Below are 25,718 nucleotides of genomic sequence, written 5' to 3' on the forward strand. Positions count from 1 at the left end.
CTGGAAGTTGATTGAGGTGTGTGGTCCTATCTTCCACCTGCTTTTCCATGTATGTCATTCCATTGGCTCTGGTCTTTAATCCTTCACTGAGCTGAAGCTAACCTATGGAAAAATGCAAGTTTTGTGTCATCTTGGTGATCTGAAGTGGCTCGGTGCACAGTTAGGTGCTGCTAGAGAAGCCCAAGGGACTCGGCTGCTGCACCATGACAGCCAGCAATTAGATCCGTTTGTGCTGCCATGGAACCACAGCTCGTTCAAAGAGAAGTGTTTGGACACAGCCATGGTTGGTGGCATTTTTTCCTAAACTTGTAGTAGTTAGGTTTCAGGATTCTTTGTTTTTATTGTTCTTTAATGTGCTGAGGAGTTGCTCATCATACATTGACTTATATGTGGAGGAGAGGCTAGAAAAAAATCCAATGGATAAAGGGTCAGAAAACTACTAATCCCCTCATGAGAAGTTCCAGAGGGAGCTCAGTTGTGCAGAGCTGGGAAGCAGAGTCCTTCCTGTGAAAGTAGAACTTAAAATATACAAACAATCAGAGGTGAAGTGCAAAGTGTCTGAGGGGGGAAAGCGTGCTCAAAGTGGGAGGAGAGGATGGCAAGCTGTTTAAAAGCGCAGTTGGCTTTCAGACACTGTATTCCCTCTGCCTTGTCTAAGTGCTCATTTACAGTACAAAACTTGGAGGAAGAAATACTTTCTGAAGGCCCTTAGAAACACAGTGGATGTCAGACACCACAACGGGTGCTCCAAACCCGGTTTCTTAAAGCAGTTTTTGAACAAGTGTTTGGTGATCATTGGAATGGCGGTATTTTTTTAATTACCAAAGGGAAGCGATTGAGAACTTTTAATGCTTTGTCACAAATCAGTGCATTGTTGCTCTTGACAATTATTTTTGTAGTGTTTTTTACATCCTGCTAAATCTTGGTTTCTTTGCCAGAAGAAAATGCAAGGTAGCCACTGTAAACATACCATGGAATTGCCAAAACAGGAATAAGTTTTGTCTAAGCAGAAAAGTTTCTCCAATTTAATCGGAGCTTGCTGGGCCTGGATGTGCAGAGTTATGCACCTACAGTGTAGCTTAGAGACGAGGGGTACGGTGAGGACAATCCCAACATGAGTTACAGTGATGATGGCTTCTTAATAGGAGTGGACAGTAGCTAATAGTTCTGCCTGTTGTATTGCTTGGCTAGAAACGGGTTTGATTTTTCTCTAGGGGTCAGGATGGGGTGACAGCATGAGATTTACATATTGAATATTGTCCTTAGAATGAAAAAGGCTAGAAATGTTTTGTTTTGGGGAAAGCTTAGATCCTGAGGAAAGAAGTAAAAATCACAGAACTCTAAAACTGGCAGGCTCTGCAGTTTTCTGTGCCTGTGATCTTCCACTGACCCTTATTACACTCCTGGCTACAGCCATGCAAATATTTTCTTTAGAGTGAGATGTAATTTTATAAAAACAGTTTTCTCCTACGCTCATCAAATGTAGCGTGTTTACAGGGCAGCCTTCTATCAGAATGTGGGTGAGTGGTGCCTGTGAATTTAGTTGGAGGCTTTTGTTGCGTGTCAGTTATGTCAAGCCATATTTGAAAAATAAGTTTTGATTGTAATGTTAATCTCAGAGATTCTTGCTTATGGCTTGTAGACCGAAAACCAATGTGTGTTATACCTGAATTCCTAAAGCGCGGATAAAGTTGCTTTCAGCCTTTCACTTAGTTCAGCTAAACTTCAAAAACATTTTTTCTTCCCTTTAGTCTGCCGCCATTCACTGAGCATCAGTAGGCACAGTTTTTGAGGGGTTAGGTCCTTTAGGATCAGTCCCGCTCTTGGCATTGCTGGTTCAGCTTCAGTTCATTCTGGCCTGGCTGATTTTTAACCTGCAGAAAGCTTTGGGATCCAGGAGCATGGGAAAGTGGAATATGCGAATGCAAGTATGTTGAAAGGGTAGGGAACATTTCTTGTAACAGTTTTTGGCTTGTTCCTCGCCCATGTGTTCAGTGTGTTTTCCAAGCATCCAGCAATCCTTCCTCTTCCCTGACATACCACTACTCAAAGTCAATAACAGACCCATGAGCCTGTTCCCAGATAATTGTTGTACTGGGATTTCTTGGAAAGAATCGCATGTGGTATTGCACATGTTTGTTAACTTTTTGCCTCCCTCCCCCTTCTTAGTATGCAATTCTTATTTCCCGCCTCAGTCCCCTTTTAATTGGTGTCTGGCACTCCCTCCCCCAGCCAAGGAGATGAGAGGAGAGGTTATTTTTGCTAACACTGTTTCTCAAATAGGCCACGGGTATACAGTAAGTAGCGCAGTAACTTTCTCCATCAGTTATTAAGATTTCTCAAGCTGCGTCCCGGTGGCAGTGCAACATGTTTCTTCCTTAGTTCTGGCTTGCAGTTGTCACCAGCATTAGCTCCTCCCAGTTCCCACTTCCTTGTAACCCAATCTGAATAAAGATCATGGGATTTGAATGTGCCTTGCTTTGCTGCTGCTCTGAATGTTTGGGTTGTCCCTGTGTTCTTCGTAAAGTGTACACGGTGATCTTGGCTTTCTGGCTTTGCCTGTCCCAAAGAGCAGTTGACAGTTGTTAAAATCAGTTCTGGGCCAGCCGTGATTCGATGTGATTAAACTGTGTTAAATGTGTTCCAGAACTGTTTCTTGGCCTAGATAGCAAACTAGTTAAAGTTTGCTTTTGAAATCTATTTATGTATGATTTGGCCCTGTACCCCCAGGTAAGCTGTCTGCCTCTTCAAGGATCAAACGGAGCACAGGATCTATGCACAGCACATGGTCTTCTGCCTTTAAATCCACTGCCCTCCCACATCTTGAGCTTTTTTATTACTCTCTGCACATCGAAGTCTTGTCTTGAGAATTATGTACTGGACTAACTGGAGTAATGTGGTTTCACCACCATAAAGACTAACTGTGTTGCAGTGATATGATTTTCCCTGGCATCAGCTGAGCTGCTACAAACCCCACTTTATACTTGTTCACTACATACCAGTATGCAGGCAGGCTCCTAGTTTGAGGTTTTTATGGAGGTTTGCCACTTTAATTAAAAAAGAGGGCAACCTAGGCCTTGACGAAATTTCATGCTGGCTTCTAGAAGTGCGTATCAAAGTTGGGAAGGAAATAATGATACGTTTCAGAGGCAGTGCCTCGCTAAGAATGCCAAGCTCCATTTTTATTATAGGTTAATTGCCATATAGGCAAACCCTGAACTCTTACCTGGGTTTTTGGCATAATTTTCCTTCTTCCCTTTCCACGCAAAACCCCCTCTAACCCATGCTTTGAAGTATTTAAAACTAGGTTAGTCTCTGGCTGGGGGTGTGTGGTAGAACCTCCTGTTAATTCTTGCTGGGACCTGCCCGTTTTGCAGCAAGAATGCAGGCGAACCCATCTGAATGCTGATCATCTGTCCTTCGCGGAGGATGGAATATTATTTTTTCCTTCATTTGACACAATACATGGGCAAAGGAATCCTAGAGCATCTCCATTCCAAAAGCCACTTCAGGTGCCCAGAGCCATACAAGGAGTGTGTGCCAGTGGAGAGGGCTTCCTAAGGATGCTTGGTCTGAATTTAGTTGATTGTATGACAGTCACTGGAGATATTTCCTTCTCCCGGTCTCAGAAGATGTTGTTGTGAGCTGCTAGCTCAGAAGTTGACCACATTCTTACCAGATCAACCTACACAGCAGTCCTGAACTGACCAGAGTCTTCAGAATTTCAGTCTGTTGCTGACTGGGAAGGCAGAGCACAGGGCTGCAAACACTAAGATAACCTGTACTTAAGAAGAGGTCAATATCCATGCTTTTTATCCAAAATAAAATGCTCCGGAAGAAGCAAGTTCCCATCATCACCATTAGCTTTGATTTCGTTGCAATACTGATGTTTTAAATCTGTTTGCAAAAGCAAGACTGGGCAAAAGATTTGTTCCTGATTTGACAATAACAAGCAGAGTGCTTTGGATACTAGACTAACATGAAAATAGTTTACTTATAAAGAATGTGATTTACCTTCACTAGCTCATAATTTGTCACAAAAACATAAAGAACTTTTACATAATTATTTGCTGGTTCATTGAAAAAGATTTGCTGTGCCATTTTTGATGGACGCTATTTTTTTAAAGTATTTCGGAAAAGTCCCTACATTTTCCAAAACATTTTAGTGGTAGGTGCTTTTTGTTAAAATCACCCTATGTCTTGGATATATGAATTCGCACATTATTTTAAGTATCTTATATTTTCCCCTATGGCAGGAAATGGTAATTGTGGGCGACTGTGCAGGCAGGCCATCACGCGTGGCTCTGGAGTCTTTCCACAGTGGCTGGTCCAGCCCTGGGATGTACAATCATTGTTTGAATAGTCTTCCTATTGTGCTCTCTGGTATTGAAAATTAATTACTGTAGTGACTATAAATTGGTATAATCACTATACTTCTTGTAGGTATTACAAATATTTTTATGTTTAAATAGAAACAGCGAGCATTAATATTAATATGATGAGAAATGAAATACTAATACACAAATAGAAATTTAAGTAAGCTATAACACAGAAAGATTATCTTACACATGTGATGTTTTTATACCTTTCTCTGAGTTGGCAGAATAATAATAGTAATTTTGAGTTCTGAATTTCATCCATAAATGTCAAGGTATTTTAAAAGGATGATGAATGCGTATTTATTTTTCACATTTATAAAGCAGGGATACTGAAGTACAGGTGGAAGAGTAAGTGATTTGCCCAGCATAGCTGGTGACAGAGGTAGAAAACTTTGTCTCCTCGGTCCCCAATTAACATCTGACCAGCAGGACTGCAGTGCCTTCTAGGTTGTAAAGTAGAAGCAGAAGTGTATGCGATACCGCACTGTCTGTGGGATGCGGTGGAGCAGCACAGACCTCAAAGTTCAGGAGCAGCACTGTCCCAGATCTCTTCCCGAAAGTCGCGCTGGCCTAGTGATAATACAGGCAATTGGGTTTTTTTTCTTATCATAATGGCAATTTGATGCCATTCATGAACGAGCTGGCTAGATCTTGAAGTTTGTAATATGTTACTGTGATGTGATTTGTTGCTGATTTTTATTTTCATTTTTAAATAAATCTGAGAGAGGCCTTTAATGTATTGTAGATCAGTCACTGAACTTGATGAACACCAATCTAAATTTTTCATTTTGGGAATCAGTCACATGCAGGGATAACTGGGGGCTGCTCACCTAAGTAAAAAAATATTCTTGAGCCTATATAATTGCAAGACTTGGGGATTGTCTGGACATCTTTATGGAGATCTGTGGAGGCAGAGTGCATTGTTTTATCTTGTTTGTGCAGTCCCTACTGCAGCTGAATCTCACATCTTCTTAAGGGTCTAGTTACTGTGTAATGCAAATGCATACTGCTGTTTTCTTTAAAAAGCTGAAAGTGTTCTCACCTGATGCACTAGGAAGGAAGAAGGGCTTTGAGCCTCTGTAACCTGTCAGGAATCTGTAAGCATTGCCAAGCGAGCCATTGCTTGGCTCATCACAAGTAACTTTCATCTGTTCTAGATTCTACTTTGTCTCTGCAGAGAGGTTTATGGTGTTGGTATTCATTTAAAGCATATCTATGCAGTAAAATTGCTGGGGCTTACCGGGAAATAATAAAACTAAGGATTTTGTTGCTTCAGTCTTCTTATTTTTAAACTGAATAATCCAAAAAGCATAAAAATCTTGAAATTTGAGAACCTTTGTGGAAGTGCTAAATATTTTGGGACCTTGGTTTTCTGAGGGGTTTTTGTTCCATGTTGCCGCAGCCATGGAGTATGAAATTTAGCAAGTTTTCTTCGAGATCTGCTTTTAGCTTTGGAACTAACACTACCAGTGCTGGTTTGAAATACTTCATACCTGTTTTTCATGTGCATTGCAAAATCTACCTACCTATTTACATAGGTGTTGGGGAAATAAGGATGATACGGACTAGCATGAGTGATATGGAGCAGCATGAGTGGAAGGAGAGTATGGTGTGAGTTGTGATTCTACTTGTCTGCTTATTTTCTGGTTTGGAGGCATCGAGCACCTGCTGATTTAGGGGTTTTCTGTGTGTGATTTCATGCCTGTGATTAGCATTTCTAATGACATGACACATACAGTCTCACCACTAAAATACGTTCTGTAAATATGTAAACAGAAAATTACAGAGATGGTCATTGTCCGTCTGTCCTGACTAGTCTCCAGAGTTAACCCAACAGGATTCAGCATGCTTCATTGGGCCCATCTGATATAACAGATCTCAGACTTGAAACCTATGAGTAAAATTCCTTCTCTGAGTGGAGTTACCACCTCCTTATGATGCTTCCTTAATGGCAGTTGCTTGTCTCATTTTCTTTCTTTTAATCACTGAGGCAGGAGATCGAGACACGTAGATAGCGTGTTCCAGTGTCTTACCATTTCACTGTTCAAAGTCTTAAAGACAAACTCTTTAGTAAACTTCAGCTGCTTCACAGAAATCTGTAATTGCATTTTATCTGAAATCACCCATTTGTAATGCCAGAATTTCTCAGAGTAGATGATGAATAGTAATACAGGACCTGTAAATTCTGGGGAGGTGGGAGAGATCCTGTACAATGGCATCTGTTAAAATTTTTTTCTGGACAAAATCTGAGAATGATACCTGGTTAGTTGATGTTATTGCTGGGGCATTTTCCCTAAGTTAATAGCAAGGCTATGTTTTATTTTCTGCGTTGAGAAATTATTAGTATTCTGTCTGAGTTGAGCAGGTTGCTAATACCAATTAGCTTGTGCATGAGGTGGAGATGGCAGTTGCCTTAATTTCGTATTTAATTACCAAAAATATCACAGCAAAGAGCTATTGAATGATGTGTCACCATTCTGCTGTTTGGGAACTATCAGTGGAACCATGTGACCACTGGGTATTTAGTATCTTCTTCTGTAATTCTCCTTTTTTTTTTTTCTTTGCTGTTTTTTGTTGCTGTTTAAGTCTTAAATTGTTAGGAGCAAGGAATATGGTTGTGTACCGTCTAGTTCAGTGTCTTGAATCTCCAAGAAGCATGCTGGAGAGATATTTCCAAGATTTTGTAGGTATTTCTCACTTAAAACCTGTTGTTTCTGAGCTTGCCAGTCATGTTAATGTGTTGAGTTCAGGTATTACATTAAAGATAAATCTCCCTGTGACATGGAGCAGTCAGTGCATGTGTTCTAGCATGGGCATCTCCTGAGTTTTAATAAATACAGACAAGGTTATCACTGCAAGAGGTGTGGGGTTTTTTTTCCCTCTGCAGGTGCTACCTTCTGCATGCATACACATCTAGCAGTTCCTCTGTCTCTGGTGTAGCATGTGTACTTGCTCTGCAGGAAAGATGCTTCTTAGAATCCTTAACTCATATGGAAGAAATAACTTTATAAAGCCTTTAAGTAAGAGCAGTTTCCAATTTACAGTGATTTAAACATGCTATGCTTTGCTTTTTTTCATCGTGGTAAAAGCCACTTGCCTGTTTAACTCGAAACCTGTAATAAAACAGGCATAAACAAGCATAAAACAATGTAGCATGCAAGGTACGTTCTATAGGTGAACACTAACTAACCACCTCTTAACTTGGTTCTGCCTGGCCTGGAAAGCATGGAGGCTGTTGCCTTTCCCATTTGGGTGGGCTGCTCTCATGGACCGGGTGGGCTGCTCTCATGGACCAGGGGGTCTGCAGGGAATAACCCTTTACCCCTGGACACACTGAAGTTTTGAATTGTCCAGAAGGGAAGAAAGAGCCAGCAGCGGAGCGTTGTTCCAAGCTGTTTGAGGGAGAGCTGCTTCCCTCCTGTTTGGGTTTTGCTTTTTTTGTAGGTGTGATGTCATCATTCTGCGAGGTCTGCGCCGCTGCGTCCTCCAGGAAAACAAAACAGAGGGACGAGACCTGAATGTCAAATACAAAAAACAAGCGGATCTGATTCTTCCTCTCCTCCCTCCCCTTTTTTCTTTGAAAGGAGCTTTCAAGCTGACTTTATACAACAGGAATTAGCTTTGTAGAAAAAAGGGAGCAGAAGCACAGTTCCTTCTTTTCAGTTCTTACTATCAAGTTCTCAAAAATAACTTCTGCCTGCCTGGCTGGCAGATGTGATGTATATTACGTGCTAGATGCAAATATACGGGCATTTTATAAATACCTAAGTCCTGCTTGCTTCAGGGATCTTTTCCCTTTTAATGTAACCTTTCTCTGTTTTTACTGTTTTGGAGATCCCTAAATAAGCACTGCACAGAGACTCCTTGTCATGTTTGTGCTGGTTTCTACCAGGGAACTGTCCCATACACTTGAGATGTTTATACAAATATCATGGTAGTACTAACAGCGGCCTTCCACCAAGATTGCTGTTGGGCTGTGGCCAGGGTCAGGGGAGCAGCCAAAACCAACTGCAGAGCTGATAGAACCAGGCTGATTTTTGTTCAGGCCTGTGAAATTTAACATAAGAGCGTATCCGAGTTCTTCCTTCTTTACGGGAGCCCTTTTGTGGCCTAGCAGCAGCTGGCTTTCATGTGGCTTGTTAGCTATCCTGAGCGGCACGCTTCGTTTAAATGTGGATAGGGTTTTTTTCTTTTTCAGGCTGGAGCTCTGGATACTCCCTCATTCAACATGACTTTGCAAAATAATCTGCAGAGAGGCGTTTTCAGGTGTTGGGAGGCTGTCGGCTCCGAGTTTGGTTGTGAGAGGACAGGCTGGTGGTCTCTGAGAAGCTGTCCAGATGTAGTAAGAACTCTGGGCAGTGAGCAACACTGGTGCTGATATTCTTTGCCCCGTTGTGTTCAGGAACCTTAATTACTTCTTGGTTGCTCTTTATAGCTTGTGTACAAAAAGTAAATACTGTTTTCTGGCATGGCGTGTTGAGTTCTCAGTAGCTCCCTGTCCAGCTGGGCGGCATGGGTGATCTGCATGCATGATGAAGGAGCAGTTCTCACTGTTTGCTGGTTGGTTGTTAGGGGTGTATCTGCCCAAGGTATCAGGAGGTTGTCCTACTTTCCCAGCTCAAAAATCCAAGATCCTTAGAATTTGTAAAATGGACACCTGACTTTCCCTTTGTTTATTAGCCAACAAGAGCAGTCAGCAAATAGATCTTTTAATAAAGGAAATGTTGCTTGAAACTTTACTGTTTTTTTTCCCCTCTTATTTGTCTGTTCCTACTGACAAACAAAAGGCATAATCCGTTATTCCAAACTGCTGAAAAAGAGGCTTCAAATTGCCAGGTATGAAATTATGCTGCTTGTTCAGTTACCAGTAGGAAACGGCATGTGAGATGTTTCAAAACCTACAAAGGAGAAAGTTCTTTGTACGTGTGAATTTAGTATTCACAAAAGGTGTCAGATTGACAGCCTTGGAGATTGTGGAGATGGGAATTTTATTTGTCCCTAGAGTAGGTGCAGCGCAGACTGCAATAGTGCAGAAATTTCCTGTATTACTTTACTGTTACACCCTACTAGTGCCCTTCACAGGCAGACTCTAGGGGTGAGGAGCTCCTGCTTTCCCTGTGCCCCTTCCAATAGTTGGCTGCCAAAAGGATGTGAGGGTGGTTTTTTTTCTCCTGTTATGATGTGGGTGCTTGTCTCCTGCAATCTAAACAGACGTGAAAGGGATTTGATAACATCTACCTCTAAACAGCCACTGGAGCAGAGACAGCCTTCAGCCCCCATGCTCTCTGGTTGTGTGCAGGCTGGGAGTCTCAAGGTGAAAGATGTTGGCGGTTATGATTCTGTTATTCACAGACTTAGCCATTCTTCTGCAAAGGTTTAACGCTGTCTTGTGGTAAATGTAAGTTATATTGAGATTCAAGATTATAAAATCAGGTAAATCAATATTTCTCCTTATTTTAATAGACTGGGCACTGGGTGAAACTTGAAAAAGAAACACTGACCCCATGTAGTTATTAATAGTTGGCGTAAGAAATGGGATGTCAGACCTTTCTGTTCTTGCTGTGAACTTGTGTGGTCTCAGACAAGTCAACTTTTAGTCACATAGTTTACATGTTTGTAAGGTAAGACTGTTTACTGCAACTCTGCTAAGTACTCAGCAAATATCATGTGCTTTTTAAGCCTTGGTAATGAAAGTATAGGTCAGATGTGACATTGTGAGTTTTGGCAGTTGAATAATATCCTTTTAGGAGAAACTAGTGAAAATAGGGGGTGGGGGCCAGGGAGAGGTGGGGGAGATGGAGCGACCCATAGTCACCAGAGCTCTGGTCTTTCCACACTCTTCCAGATCCAGCATAAGGCCTGAGAAATGCCAAAGAACCTGTGAATGGAGACATCATAGGTGTGGTCTTCTCCATCCTGTTGAGCTGACACAGTTGGCCCATGTCAGTCATGCAGAGCAGTCATCCTCTCTCTGCAGGCTGTGAAACCATCGCTCTGAGCTGCAATCTGCTTTCCTCAAACTGTACGGACAATACACTTGAATGCCACAGACTGGTAATATTTCAGCTTCAGAATGAATGGTCTTTATTCCAGACAGATGATTTTATTTTACTTTTCACCAGCAATTAAATACCATCAACCCTGGTACAAACCATCACTTCCATCCCAAAAGGAACAGCTCTTTGTTAAAGCTTCTGCTGTTCCCCAGGACAAGACTTCTAGTACAGTTTCTCAGTATAAAGTATCTGTGGCATGATGAAATCTAAAGATGTGTAGCTGTCATTAAGCTGAATTTTAGGTAACAACTGATTGTCTTCTCATGTGCTCTTTTACTTTTTAAATTCCATGAGTTTTCTTAAATTTTAAGTGAAAAGTGATGCAAATTTTTCTGCCTCAGAGTTAAGGTCTAGTTCACTGCAGCCATAGCTGCGTATAAGGTAGATGCTTCAATACTGTAAGGAAGAGGATTATTTTAGGGGAAACTGGACAGATATGGTGGCAGTATTGAAATTCTAATGCAGCCAATTTGTTTTGTCTAAAAATGCTTGATAAACTCCCCAGGGAAATAGGAGGATGTCTGGGCGGCATCATGTAAGAAAAGTGCAGTATTTTGTGCAAGTAATCCATTTACTAAAATGAAAATGGAGAAAGAATACCAAGCCCTGTTTTGGGGAAAAAAAAACCCAACAACCCAACACCAAAACAAACCAGCAGGTGATTTATTTTTGAAAATTTCTAATGTCCCACTGGCAAGGTCTGTTCGACTGCTCTCTTGGGGCTGTTTTTGTGACTGTCCTTGTCCCCTGGCACTGCGCTACTTCCTTATCTTGATAGAGCCAGACCCCTATGTCGCATACTTGCAACCATTTTAAGGAAGCCCTTTAGACCCATACAGCTTGATCCTGCTCTGGCTGTGCCATGTGGTTGTTGCTCTGGGTAGTAACTTCTATCATCTCCAGTTACCAGCCTCTGAGTAGCATGGCTTAGCTTCGACCAAATCACTGATAGCCTTCGGGTCACAGGCTCCTCAGAACAGCCTCTGCTGCCATCCAGCAAGGTGCAGGCTAAGACAAAGGCCTTAGAGCTCAATCCCTGCCAGCAGTGAATGCTTAAGGAGAAGTGTAAGATTATTTTAATTGGCTTTTTCTTTGCAATGCTGTGCCTTTACTGTGTCTCTCAAAGATCAGATCAGTGTTGGAAAAGTCACCTGTTGGCAGCTCCCTGCCTCAGCTCATGTGAAAGCTGTGGCCAGAGTCCTTGAAACAGGCAGGACAACCTTGTTTTCAGAAAACCCAAGTGTGAAAGCAGGTTCTACCATATCTCAATTAACCTTTTATTTAAAGGCACAGAAAATAGTTTTGTCCATCGACTGAAGCAATCAAATTATTGTTCACCTCGACTAAAGGGTAGGAGGGGAAACGGTTGCTGATTGTTTCTTTTTCATTCATTTGCTTTTGTGAATGATTGCTGAGAACAGCTGGATTAAGCAGCTTTGTGTGTGAGCACACAAAGAACTTGTGAAATATAAAGGTGTTTGGATCTGCTATTGGAATAGAGCAACTTCCGATTACAGTTTTATGTCCAATTTAGGATAGATGTGTTCCTACTTGAGCTGAATTGCCTTTTCAGCCTTAAAATTCTTTAGTGCTTATTAGGTACATTCAAGCGATTTAAGCACTTTCCTCCTCTCTTCAGGCCAGAAGAAAGTGCTGTATTTCTTGCCTGGGAGCTGGAGAAGTGGTGTACAGGAGAAAAAACTTCTTAAATACTCTCAGTAAGAGTCAGCCTGGGTAGAATGGACCTTGGGCATTAAAACCTGCTTTGTGGCCCTGGTTTCTGAATTGTTGTTCCAAGTATTTGCTTCAGGTGCAGATGCTGACCTACCTCTTTTATCCCTTGTATTCAGGACAATTAGCTATACTGCCAAAACCAGAAAAGAGCCAGATAATTTTTTTAGAGCAGGTTTTTGGAGAAAAGATGTAGTCATTTACCTTCTGTGTGTGCCAGAATGATGTATCTACTTAACCTGTCTTTCTAGTGGAGAGGCAGGCAAGCAGCAGGATGCCCTGTCTGTGATTTGATGGACCTTTTAGTAAACCTTCTCTAAGGAGAGGTCTGCTGAATTTACTGGTTATGTTCTACTGCAGTGGATTCCACTTTTCACTTCTGTAGTGATTGCAGATGCTGTTGTTAGAGAAAACGTAGCACTTGAGCATTCCATGCATATAGGCAAGTGAAGGTTAATTTGTTTTATACAAGTTCCATCAAGATGGAGACTCTCTTTGTATTTGCAAAACACCTCCTAGAACAGGGGCTCATTCCTTGGTGGGACCTACTCTTACAGCGATTGTACAATGGTAGTAAGAGGGTAAACCAGCACTCTGCGTTGCTGCGGCGTTTTGCAGCTCCTGGTGCTGAGCAGGCAGTTATCCTCAGAGAGCAGCTGAAGATGCTCCAGCCCTGGGCTATGGGAGATCAGAAGGACTTTTCCCTGCAAGAGAGAGGCTCCTCTTGTTTCCAGTTCCTAGACTGTTGGGAATCTCTGTCCTGTGTTCAGTGAATCATTCCTGGAGAGCACCCAGGCAGTGTGGAGGAGGAAAATGCCTGGTGTGAATGCAGAAGGTATAAAAGTCAGATGAGAGAGAAGAGATAAGAATACGTCAGGACAGAAGTATAGGGAAATGGGCTGCAGAGGGATCAGAGAGGAAGGAGCTACAGCGGATGGAGAAATGGAGCTGGAGGTTTTTAGGAGAGGTGACTTGGGAGCCTGGGAGATGGAAAGGGAGGCAGCGAGCAAAGATGGGTGGCAAGGGAGATGGCAGTCTGAGTTCTGACACTTTCTAATTTTGGAGTGCTTGCCTTTGTAAACTTAATTGTAAACATAATTTTGTTCTAATACACTAGATACAAAAATTACATTTTCTGTTCTGAGGAATTTGGTTACTATGGTAATGGGTATATAAGTACATAAGAGATAAGATGTCAGCAAACGGAACAGCTGTAATGTAGCACACTAACCTGTGACTGCCGGTGTTTGGGAAGCAGGCCGCTACAAATTTCTCCTGCTTCAGTCTCATATCTCACTGCCGGGATGTCTGTTTCTGTGTGAAGGTGACGTCAGAGCCTCTACAATAAATCTTCCGGGTTTATGGAATTTCAGCAGACGTGCCCAAACTTTCTGGGTAAACAGACCACGTACCTCCCTTCTGTGCCAGGACAGGGAGGTCTCTGTGTTCCCACCCAGCTGCTGGCAGTGCAGGACTGGTGCACTTGTACTGACCAGCTGGACCGTGAGCATGTGGGATGGGAGCAGGCTGCTACTGCCTGCCCTCTGCTCTGGCACCCTCCTTCCCCCTTGCTCGGAGGCCAGGGCTGGCTGAGCCATGGGTGGGTGGCTTGTTCCCAGGTCACACCACCGGTTTCCCCCTGCTCGCTGTTTGTGCCCATCTAGATGTCTAGATGGGGTAGCGCAGCTGGTGCCTATTTCATATGTCTTTGCCAGAAGCCATTGCTTTCATTACAGCAGCTTGGTGATGCCGGAGCAGTTTTGGGGAAGGCGATGGGGAGCAGGAGCATACTGGGGTCAGGCAGGAATGTGGGGCAGCCATTGGCATAGGTGTGGGAAGGATGATTGTTCGTGCATGCTTATCCCTTTGCTTCCCCCATCTGCAACAAGGATATGTTTTGTGTGCCCACCCATGCCTTCTGATTTAAAAACTACCTGTACAGTTTTTCCCATGCTTGGGGACAGGTGGGTTCTGAGGGTGACTGTCCTCAGCAGGAGAGGGTTGCTGGAGAGTTGATGGAGCAAGACAGTGGCCAGGCTGGAGGAGCACTGCAAGTACAGTTCCCCTCATGTAGATGAATGTCAGTACAGCACAGGACACAGCATCATGCTGGAGGTTTCTTAAAGCCAAGGATGGTGTGTGATGGTTTAGGGACTGGTACGGGAAGGTGAGTTAGTGCTGTTGAAGGAGGAAGTGTGGGCTGGAGGGAAACTGCTGATAGTTTTCAAAGAGCAGTCTTCAGACAGTTTTAAATGGCATTTTGGTCTTGATGGACACATGAAAGGACTGCTTTAATAAAATTGGCTGGAACAAAGTTGAGAGGCATTGTCAGTCCAGAGGGGAGGACGGGAGTCTCACTCAGCAGGACTGAATGAGATGGAGGATTTGCAATAATAGAGACATAAACAGGACAGGACAAAGTGCATGGTCATGCAGTAACAACAAATGTACAATAATATATTTATATAATATATGTAAAAATATATGAAATATGAAAATGTTAAATGAAAAGATGCAAAAGACTCAAGTATAACCATTGGTACCATGCTGATGTTAAAATTTTAATGCTGGTGTGTCCAGGAATTAAGCAGATATGGAGAGTTCTGGTCAGGGATGTTAAAAAACAGAAAAGTGCCTTAGTTTGGGACAGATGTGAGGAAGGGCTGTGAGGATGGTCTGGGAAATCTGTTCTTTCTCCTGCGTCATAAAGGGAGGCAAAACTGGCTTGCTTTTTTTTCAGCTAACAGGCTAAAGGGATGTGTATTATGTTTCTGTACTTGTGCTTCTCATTCAGTATTGAAAAGGGAAGAAGATTGTTTAAGCTTTAAGGACAGTGTGGGAAAAAGAAAGTCAGGAGTGACCAACCTAACGGAGCACACAGAAAGAGGCATTAACATTATGGCAAGAGTATTTGTAATCTGAAGAATAATAAATACAAACTGTAAATCAGTCTTAATAAGTTCTTAATCTTAAATTGGTTCCTAATCAAAATAGGAGTGGGGTTCTGGAGCAGCCATGTAATCAGAGTAGTGGCTTTGAGAAGTTCTCAGGAGTTGGTTATTATTTGATAATTGGATTCTATTATATAGTTGCCTACAGTAGCAGGAACAGGACTTATTAGGACCTTCAGTTCTATGATCTTAACTATCCAATTGAGACATGTTCTGTATCTGATCCACTCTACCTAAATTGTTTTGTATATTAATTAAAATAATCATTTTACCCATAAAAGCAGATAAAAATCATCAAATTAAAAGGGTATGCTTGTTATCTTAATACATACTGAAAGGTATTTTTTGTTCTAAGTGAAAGGCATAAAGAGAAGTAATCTAGACCTTGCAGAACCCACTAGAGAAGCATTTCTTCAAGTAGGTAAAATAGTGAAAAAGGTGTTTTTCGATTTGTTGTTTGCTTTTGGTTGTTTGACTCATCACTTTGCTGTGTTCTGTTTTAAAAAATCGTTCTTCTCAGTCATGTGGAGACAGGAAAAATAAATACTCAACCTAAGCTGGAGTAAAACTAGATGACAAATTGCCATGACTTTGAGGAATTCCAGCAGAAAAGGAGGTGCTCACGGGCTCTAGAAATGTGTGAAATAATTGCTCAGTAAATGTACTCCATTTATGGGTACAGATAATCTGGTACAACAGATTTAACAGTTGTAGAGGGTTTTAAACTCTTTTGATGCTGAAGTATGTTTGAACCCCTTTTTGAACCTGTTTTCAGTTACAAACTTCCATAAGCAGCTGTATACCCTTGCGTACTGCTAACAACTTTTTGTGTGCTCTGTTAGGTTGGTCACTCCTAAAGAACAGAATAATCTTTCACTGGTGATCTGTTCTGAAATGGCATTTTGCCTGGTGAGGAAGGTCCGTCACATACATGCTCATTATTTCTGTGCAGCATTTCAATAAATCTTTTTTCTGTTTATGATGGTAGTCATATATTTTATAAACTTCTGTGTTAAACAAAATTGACCTTTTCCATAACAAGGTGTGTTTTGATGATGCTTGTTTGACCCTAGAACAATAGCAATATAAAAATTGTCATCCGGATTCTGACACATTGCCTGTCTGGTCCTATCTGCAGTTTCTAGCAGTTGATAACAACTGGATGCTTCAGAAGAGGTGCCAGGAGCATTCAGGGATACCTTAGCTAACCTATCTGTGTGGATGTTCTTACTCGTGTAAATGTCTAGTTTAAAAAGCAATGTTTATATCTCTTGGGCTCTGTACCCTGCAGTAATTTCTGCAGGTTAATTTTGCTCTTTATAGCTTGATTGGTTGAATTCCTTCACTGTTATGCTGCTCTTAAATTTTCTGGACTCTCTCCTTGTTCTTGAAATCTGAGCACTTGACATGGCCTTCTTATATATGATTTTTAACTCTTACAGCTTTTCTCTTCAAGCGTAGTTTGTCATCTTGGACATTTACTATTTCCTATTTCTGAGACCTTTTTGTATTGTACTTTTACTTCATTGCTAGATGTGAGTGAAGAATAATAGCTAGAAGCAGACCATGGTAGAGACTACCTTAATGTATTGTCAGAAATTCTATCTTACTTTCCTAATTGATTCTTTGTGGTTGGTTTTTTTTTTGTTTTGGCTTAAAAAGTGTGACATTGTCTTTGCATGATTTTCCAGTTATTTTCTTTGAGCTGTCTGCATAAGGCTCAGCTCCTGAGTTTAGTTGAAGACTAGATATGTGCTTGACGGTTCTTTACTTTTTGACATTTCACCTCCTGCCTTGTTGCTCATTCATGTCATTTTTTAAGGTTCCTGTCTACTTTCTGGTACTGCCAACTGCCCTAAATAAAACTTGTTGTGTACCTTGCCCTCCTGTTCCAGATCTTAAATGCAAATACTATGCAGGATCTGCACAGTATCTGTGGTCACACTAGTGGCAAGGGTCTTCTCCCTTGCCCAAAATGTGTAATTATATACCTGACCTCTTGCTTTTTTCAGTTTTGTATCAGTTCAGAGGTAATGCTTCTGTTCTCCACCTATGACTAATTAATACTCACCATAATTTTGTATCAAGACTTTGCCCACTTTTTGAATATTCTTTTGAGTTATTCTGTTATCTTAATGACATATAATCTAGTGCATAAATTTTTGGCTTATTAGTTCATAGTGTATCACGGTCACCAAGTGATTAGCATGTTACTTCCACTAATTATTAGTTCAGTTGATTCTTCTGTTCAGTTTGGTTGCAGCTATTGTGGAGAGTGTCTCTGGATCGGTGGCTGTTGGAAGGGGACAGCAGTTGTGACAAAAGTATACGTCACTCTGGAGCTTCATCAGACTTTTAGGGCAGCTCCATAGGTCAGTAATGTTTAATTTACAAGTTTATTGAAGGACCAGCTTTCTTCATGTGTGGTCTGTGGCAGCACCATACCTTATACATAGTCATCTTTGTGTGGATAATTTACCATCTTTCCCTGTACTGTCATTCTCCTGTGTGGCTTTTTTGCAGCCCAGTAGTGGATCAGGCTGGGCAACCATCTGAGGCTTCTCGCTGTCACAGACTATTCCCACAGAGTCTTCCAGTTTTCTCCTGTATTTTTTCCGGTTTTATTTGACTTTATTTTCTACCTTAGGTCCTTCCTACAGGCTTCAGTTTCACCAGGTTCATACCGCTCAAATAAGAGTGACCTGTGGGCTGGGGTGGTTGGACATAGCCTCTGGCTGGGTGGGCATCCATCCCAGCGTTCTTCTGCACTCCAGTGAATTTAATTGCAAATCCAATTTAAACATTTTCTTTTTGTTTTGTTTTGTTTTGTTTTTTTACTTACTGGCCAGAAAGACTTTGAATTACTTCCTTGCAGGCCTCCTTTCTAAAACTGTGTGTGATACTGCTACTTTTTAATTACTTCTTTTCTCAAGGGTAATTATCTATATTGTAAGCTTTAGTAGCTTATTTCTGAGTTATTATGCTGAATCCAAAATCACTAATTTCCTTATGTTTACTGTATTTATTGTTCTGGGTCAAAATTGCTTAGGGGTCAAGAAAAGGTTTCCTTAAATTCAAGTCCCATTAGGATATCTGACTGATTTTTTTTTTTTTATTTTTTTTTTTTTATGGGCAGTTGGAGTTTCCCCAGTACTTTTGCCTCTAGACTTAATTGACTCTCGTCGGCTGGCCACTTGCTAACCTCTTCCTGGCCAGTGTGCTGCCAGGACAGCATCACCTGCACTAGAATCGTTACAATGTACACTGTTCCGTCCAAGAGATGGGCCCACAGAGGGTTGTCTGTAGGTGATACAGCCACAGAATGTGTATTAATGTGATGCTTTACATAGCAAAGGAGAAGAGTTAGCAACGACCGTGAACTTAATGAATTGCAAAAGAAGGGGGACAGAAGATTTCATTTTTTCCAGTTGCCTTCCTCATAGCTTTGCTAGCCTAAGGAATTACTAAATTTAGAGCTGACCTTCTTAATAAATGTACCAGAACTATCGCAAGCAAAGACATTCAGGAGATGTTAGTGTTGAATATGTCAGGGTATGGTTAGCACTTTTTGAACTTTCATGACATCGGTCTTCAAGAAATGAATGCTAGCTATTGCTATTTTTAGTTAATCTGTAGGACTAACTTTTGATCCCATGGCATGTTTTGTTTTAAATAGGAGAGAAAATACAGGATGATTTTTGGCATTGTTTCTTTCAACTGTACCAGTAATGTCTTTTATTTGTGTTATTTAAGTGGTAGAGTCAGTGGTAGATTTGGTGTTTCTTGGGTGCGTGATGTTGCAAAAATGCCCATTGACAAAACTAGTATTTTCAGGAGTACTAGTAGTGTTAGGTATATTTGTGTCTGTTTATAACTGGCATGTGTAACTTGTCAAAATAATTTAGTTTGTTCAGCATATCTGTTTCACAAGCTTTTACCCAATTTCAACTACTGAGAAAACTTGAAAGACTATCGAAATAATCAGAAATGCAGAAAACTCTTTCCATTTTGTTTTACATGGAAAGCGCAGGACAATTGTTGCACTGTTGGCTTTACTGCTGGTGTGGATCATCCTAACAAATATTTATACCCAGCCCCACCCAGAAACACAGATCCTGGGTTTGTTAATGGAGGTTTGGGAAACTTAGCTTTCTAACCCTTTTGCTAGTGACATTCCTGGAAGGTAAACATCCAAGCTCAGCGGGATCAGAAAGTGTGCTGGGGTAAGTAATTCAGGGAGTTGATGATGGACATTTTAGTGTCAGAATCTTGAGAGGAAATCAAAGCAAGTCACAGAGTCTACAAGTGCATGATGTATAAGAGGAATGCGAGCAGTACTCAAAAGTGTCTTCCTGAGGCTATTCTGTGAAGAAGTATAATACAACAAAAAAAACCCCAACACAGGTAGAGAATCAAGAAAGAAAGAAAAAAAATCTGCAAAGAGGTTTTTCCAGGATAGAACCATTCCTCAGAAACATTTTTAAAAGAAATTGAAAAAGGAATCTTACTGGAATGGTAGGCTTGCTTGTTGTCAGATGAAGAATTTACTGTGTTGGGGAAGAAAAGCCTGTTTTGAATGTAAGTGCTCACACAGACAAAAAGCTGCCAGAATTCACCATAATATCCAGGTGTGGATTCATCTTATCCTTATAATCTATTCCTTCTAGAAATACATGGATGATTACATGAAATACATGAGTATGCATGATATAGATGGGACAGCATTTGATGACCATTCTTTGCTTCACACTTCTGTGGAGGATCTCTGTTCATTTGCTGTGAGCAGTACAGTTGTTACACATGTATATGCAGGGTCGTAGACCACATGAATTGCTCCTTACTGTCATAACACAAGTTATGCAAGTGTCCAGCATGGCTGTAATGTCTCACCTGCTTCAGGCTTTGGCAGCAGAAGCGGCTCCTGACTTGAAAACAGGGCAGTCTTGTCTTTTTCCCTTCCCCTGGGGACTGGCAGAAAGCAGAGGAGCATCTTGCGTACATAAGCTTGAGACTGAAATGCAGTATAGAAAAGAGCAGTGTCTTGGTGGGGCTTTCCGTGGTCCGCAGCTACCTTCCACAGTCCAGTTTTCTCAACCCATTCCAGGTGTCTTTTGTTCTGCTTGTCGTTGGCACTATTTCAGGGTCATTCATTTTTTTTTAACCAGTTTTGTGACAGCATTTTGGATTTTTTTCTGAATATTAAACATTTTTCTAACAATCTCTTGTAAAATGCCATTCACCTGCACCTCTGTGGGTTTTTTTTAATGGCAGATAGTCCTAATGGAGCCAGTGTAGAGAACAAATGTACCAAAAAGAATGATTTTAAGATAGTTAAGAGAAAAGCAATTTATTCTTTAAATTCATTACTTAGCATTTTATGGTCTGAGCTGCAGCTTGCCACTAAGTGGTAAAAGAAAGTTAGTAGGATTCAGAGGGCGATGTTCCTGAGTGCCTCTTGCTCCTTTTGCAGGGCATGGGAGAAGCTAAGTGCCACTTGCTGTATCTCCAGGTTTTTCTTGTTTCATTTCTGGGTTATATCTTTTTTTTTCTTCCTTAATTGCCACTCTAGGAAGATTTCCAAATTGCAGAACTAGGAGGAGAAAAAGTAACATGTTGTTAGCTTGGTGGGAGAGGCTTACCCAAGTACGTAAGTAGTCTGTGGTATGTGGTTTCACATGCATCAAGTGACTAAAATTGCTGTTTCAAGAGGCTTGGAGATGCTGATAGACTTTCCATTGTGATAGTCACCTAGAATACAACTGTCTTCATGTACCATCTGCTGTGGTGTAATTGAACATGGACAGGAAGCTGGTTTTTAGCCGTTCAAGGAAACGGCCACCTTCTGCTGTGAGCAGAGAGTAACTCATCCTCCATGTGTGCAGTGCATGTTAAGGCACTTGAGAGTTGCTCTGCTTTTGTCAGAACAGGAAAAAAAAGAGTCGATGGGGTGGACCAGAGCCTACGTTAAAAGAGGTTTTAAGGAACATCCACAGCACTTGGTGGGTTGCCAGGGCGCATTTTTTTTTTAAATTGGAAAGCAGTAAAAAATGATGGTATATAGTTTTGAGAAGTCTGCTGGAAGGAAAAATTGGGTGCAGTGATCAAGAATGAAGAACCTGATGAACATGTGTCCCTATGTTTGCTGAGATGTGCAGAGGGAGGAATAGAATGTGATCCCGAGTCTGGCAGTATTGCACTGGCTGCAGAGCCCCTGAACTACAGATAAGCCAACAGGACTTCTTCTGTCAGTGCCCTTATAGAAAGGACCCACCACAGCAGGCTGGCTCACCTCTGGCTTTTGGTGAACAGCAAATAAAGTGATGGGACATATAGTAGGTAATTTCTGTCTGCTCTTTATCTTTCCAGGTAAGGTAATTCCATGCATAGAATTCATCATGCTAAAATTTTAAAGACTGCTTTATACACAGATTTAAAAATAAGTTAAGGGGGTAGCATCATTCCTAAAGTCACATATATCAACACTGCCTGATAGGATGAGTATTCATTTTTTCTGATGCTGGGACTTCATCATCTTTTCTGATACGACCCCACCAGCTATACAGCCCTTCTGCTTCTGACACCAGCTTAGACTCAAATCATCACGCTTACATCCCCACGGGTTTGAGGAGTGGGTATTGCAACATACTCTTGTTGCATGAAGTGAATACACTGGTATTGCAGAATACCAGTTTTGCCTGAAGAGAGTACATTTCAGAGTAAAATGAGTAATTTTTTTTTTTTATTTCTACTGGGATGATGCACATGCTGTTCACATTGTTCTCTCTTCCTGTACGTTGTGGTGGTGTTTAGCAGTGTTACGGATCAGGTATTTTACTCTGTTATGTACCAGCCGGAGTTCAGCCTCCTGTGCTCGGCGGTGTCCTCTTGATGAAGTGGTGACGTGCCTGGGTACGCAGTTGTATGTTGTGCTGGGAGAGCCTCCTCAATGTCTCAAATACATGTCAGACAAGAAGCTTCCTCTGCCCAACAGGCAATATTATATCATACGGAAAGTTCAGCTGAGGTTTCCTCTGCGTGGTTTATAAACAAACAGTTCATATGTGCTGATATTTTTGGTTTGTATGCTAGAAAACCTTTTTTTTTCTGAAAATGCATGGAATAGCGACTACTTCACATTTGCATACAAGCAGCAACTTTCATTCTGTATTTTTGCTTACTTTATTTTACCTTACAAACTTTTATTCAGAGTCTGTCAAAAATGGGGAGTGATTTGTCTGCTACTTTCAAAAAAGTTGTGCTTTTAGGTCAAGCATTCAATGCTGTACAGAATTTTATAAAAGTCGGTATTTTAAGCATTCTTACCATCTAATCATTCTTTAAGCATTCTTACCATCTAACTCACTGCAGGTATAATTGCAAGTACGAGAAAAAAAGCCCTAAAAGTCAGTTCTTTCAATAGTTCCAGCTTACCATATTTATGATAGTGGTGGAAATTTTCAGTGTCAGCTGGAAGCCATTCAGGAAATTTTTAATAGTGTGTTGAGAGGATAATTTAAATCTCAGCTTCATACACTCCCCGGATCTGACCCATATGCAAGTAAGAGAAAATCCCTTTTCCCTTTTTTGACAGTTGCATGGTGACACTCATTCCCCATCTATTTGATGCTCTTGCATTAGATCCTGCCAGAGGAAATGACACTAAAATTTAGCAACTGTTTGCACTGCATGCAATGCAGATGCTTTAAAAAAAATATCTGAATAGCAGTTTCCAAATGAAGTTATGTTGTGGTGGGCTGTTATTTTTTGGTGGTGGGTTTTTTTTGTTCGTGGTTTTATTCCTGCTCTGACTTTGAGTGAGAAGACCTGCAAAGACCAGTAGTTTTTTGTGTTGAATATTCACTTTATAGTCTTTTCTGTTGGAGTGTGCAGCTCTAAAGATCATAAGTGCTATAACTGGTCTCCTGATTTGTTTATTTGGGTTTTTTAATTGTCGTGTATTTTCTATTAGGGGAAAAATACATAGTGTGGCTACACTTGATACGATAAGTCTTTATGGATTTTACTGTGCTAAGTGGGTCATATAGCAGATGAGTATGACATTGAAACAAGATTTATATCTCAAACAGCAAAGAATTTTTTGTTTATAATTAGTAATGGAGGACAGCATTCCTGTAGGCCTTATTAGCCATCCTAGGAGTCCACATAGCATGCCTTGTGGTACCTGGTGAAAGGGAGAGAGACACAGGATGATGGATGCATAAATCTGTTTGTTGTTTCCATTTTGTGCTCATATGGTATTTGTTTATCTCTGGTTATAATATGGATGTCGAAGCATGTTGAATGTGTTGATTCCTTGAAACTTCATTTGTACAGGCAAAGCGTACTGATTTTTAATGCTAATAATCTACAAGCAAGCCCGTGTTGTAATTTGGTTTGTGCACGTTTTTGAGCCATCTTAAGGATCTACAAATGCTTTGATGAATCTCATGGTTAGTGTAACCAAATACCTTCTAGTCACTGTCACTCACTGAATTGTTCTGAATGCGAATCTGAGAAATAGTATGATGGATAGATGGAAATCTCAGTGAGTAGGTTCCCTTCCCCTTTGCAGGAAAGGCAATGAAGACAGTTATCTGTGACGGTGACGGCCATCACATATTTTAGTGTAGTGTGGACAAATTATAATTTCTGTGAGGTCTCTGTAGCATAACGCTTAAATATGCACTTATAAATATGGCAGCTGACCATTCAGAGCTTTGCTTGTTCTGCTCTGCAGGATCCCAGGGGATGTTAGTCACAGGGGCGGGTCTTACTTCAGCTTGAGATGACATGGCAGGGAGGCAGAGAACTCAGAAGAGAACAGGTCTTATCCCATCCTCATCTTCAGCTTCCTTATGTCAGTGGTTCAAGGTGTGTGTGTGTACATTTAATATAGCCGTAATTACAGGGAACGTACCACCTTATTGATTCATAGACTTTTGTGGATGCGTGCATGCGGTTTCTACTAACTGCTTGTTGTTCAGATGAAAGTAATTTGATAAAACATTTTGGCCTGTAGTCAGTGTCGTCAACACTACTAATGGTGGCCACTAAGTGTAGTTAGTTCAGCCTACTGTATGGAAATAGTTGGTCCAGTCTTGTGCTTTGATCATTCCCTAGTTTATTTCAAATCTTTCTTATATTCCTACATCACCTTGTTGGTTGTGAGTGGAACTGAGCTAAGTAGCAGTAGTTGTCTTTATGCAATGCGATATTATCTTTTTGTATGAGTGACAACTGGGAAAAAATGTGGAATTCATTTTATCTAATTTTAGCAGCCTGCAGGGTGGCTTGTAGGTAGGCTGCCTCTTCAGCCGGCGAAGGCAGGCACAGTCAGAGGTGCTGTATCCTGTTTGCAGTGCCAGTCCCTTGGCCACAGTCAGGATCTGGCCACCTGATCTGAGCTGTCTAAGGTAAGCTGATCAGTCCCATCCACTGGGAACAATTGTGTTTAACAGTGTAGCTGCACCGATCCAAAAAAACCTGTAGTAAAGAGTCTGCAGTGGTGGAAGAATGTAAAATACGTAAGTGCAACTTGACTGTAGTTTAGAAAACCAGCTGCCTGCTGGTATATGATTTAATTTTCAGCACAGTTTAGTTGCAGGTTTTTTTTTAATCTTTAAGACTCCTCTGTATTTTTAATACATCTAAAATAATGCAATAACCATGTTGTGTGCCACTTCTCCTAACTTCAGTTCTGTTTCCCCAAAGTGTTCAGGTGTCATTATTGCAAGGCAGGAGGCAGAGCATCTTGGCTGCTGGCACTGTCAGGCTTTGGCAGGCAGCGCATGTTGTCTGGGTAAAAGAAGACTGAGGGAATTTAATATTGCAGCATCCATAAAAAATGGGAGCGCTTTATTAAGCGAGACTATGTAAAGCTTTCTTATGGCTGGAATTTACATTAATGCATTTTTATTGTTCCATCTAAGCAGATAAAATGGTAAGTGTAATGTCATGTATGTGTTTGACTATTCTGTTAAATAGGTTTTAATACTGAATGTTTTTATTCTCATGCATTTCAAAGCAGCAATTATTTCCAAGAATAAAGATAATTAAATTTGTCTCCATGCTCTTAGGATTAAAAGGGGAAAAGCTGTATTTTAAGGTGTGTCACAACAGATGAGTTCTGCTCTCATTTGCTGTTCGAAGTCTGGCAGAGCAGTAGCCAGTCCCGTACCACTTCTGTATTGTTAGTGAGCCTGGTAAGAGTTTTAGCAGTGGTAAAAAGTGTTGCCGGTGGATGGCATTTCAGAGGCATGCTCAGAAACGATGCCAAGAATGAGTCTGGTGGCTGGTTTGGCATGGGGGGTAGGTAGAGAGGGGGAGAAATGTGTAATCCATCTCAGCTGTGTGCGCACAGGGTTTTTCTCCGCACTCTGGCTCTCGCACGCACGCTCGCTCGCGAGGCCATGTGACTTTTGGCCATATTAGCAGGTTTATCCAAGCCTAGCCCCTCTGACTAACAGATGTAGGGAAAAGGGCATTCTGGGATTGCAGCAGTTGCTTTTGAACAACAATGTCCTTTTTGTAAGAATCTGATGCTTCTTAAAAGATGGAACATGACATCATTACCGTCGATCCAAGAAACATTCCTTCAATAA

General features: G+C 41.2%; 1 protein-coding gene across 2 annotated transcripts in view; it reads left to right on the forward strand.

The window, feature by feature from the left end:
• The window catches only part of LOC308061764 (serine/threonine-protein kinase TAO1-like), a 44,172-nt gene that overhangs the window by 4,059 nt on the left and 14,395 nt on the right, over positions 1–25,718 (forward strand). The window contains exon 2 of one of the 2 annotated variants that reach the window (XM_080382192.1): positions 10,225–10,433. The exons of the other annotated variant lie outside the window; for it this stretch is intronic. The gene's annotated coding sequence lies outside the window, so the exon portion shown is untranslated. The remainder of the gene's footprint in view (positions 1–10,224; positions 10,434–25,718) is intronic. 2 annotated transcript variants of the gene reach the window in all.

This window comes from Falco punctatus (genome assembly GCF_963210335.1).
Source record: "Falco punctatus genome assembly, chromosome: 1".
In the NCBI taxonomy this organism is placed as follows: domain Eukaryota; kingdom Metazoa; phylum Chordata; class Aves; order Falconiformes; family Falconidae; genus Falco; species Falco punctatus.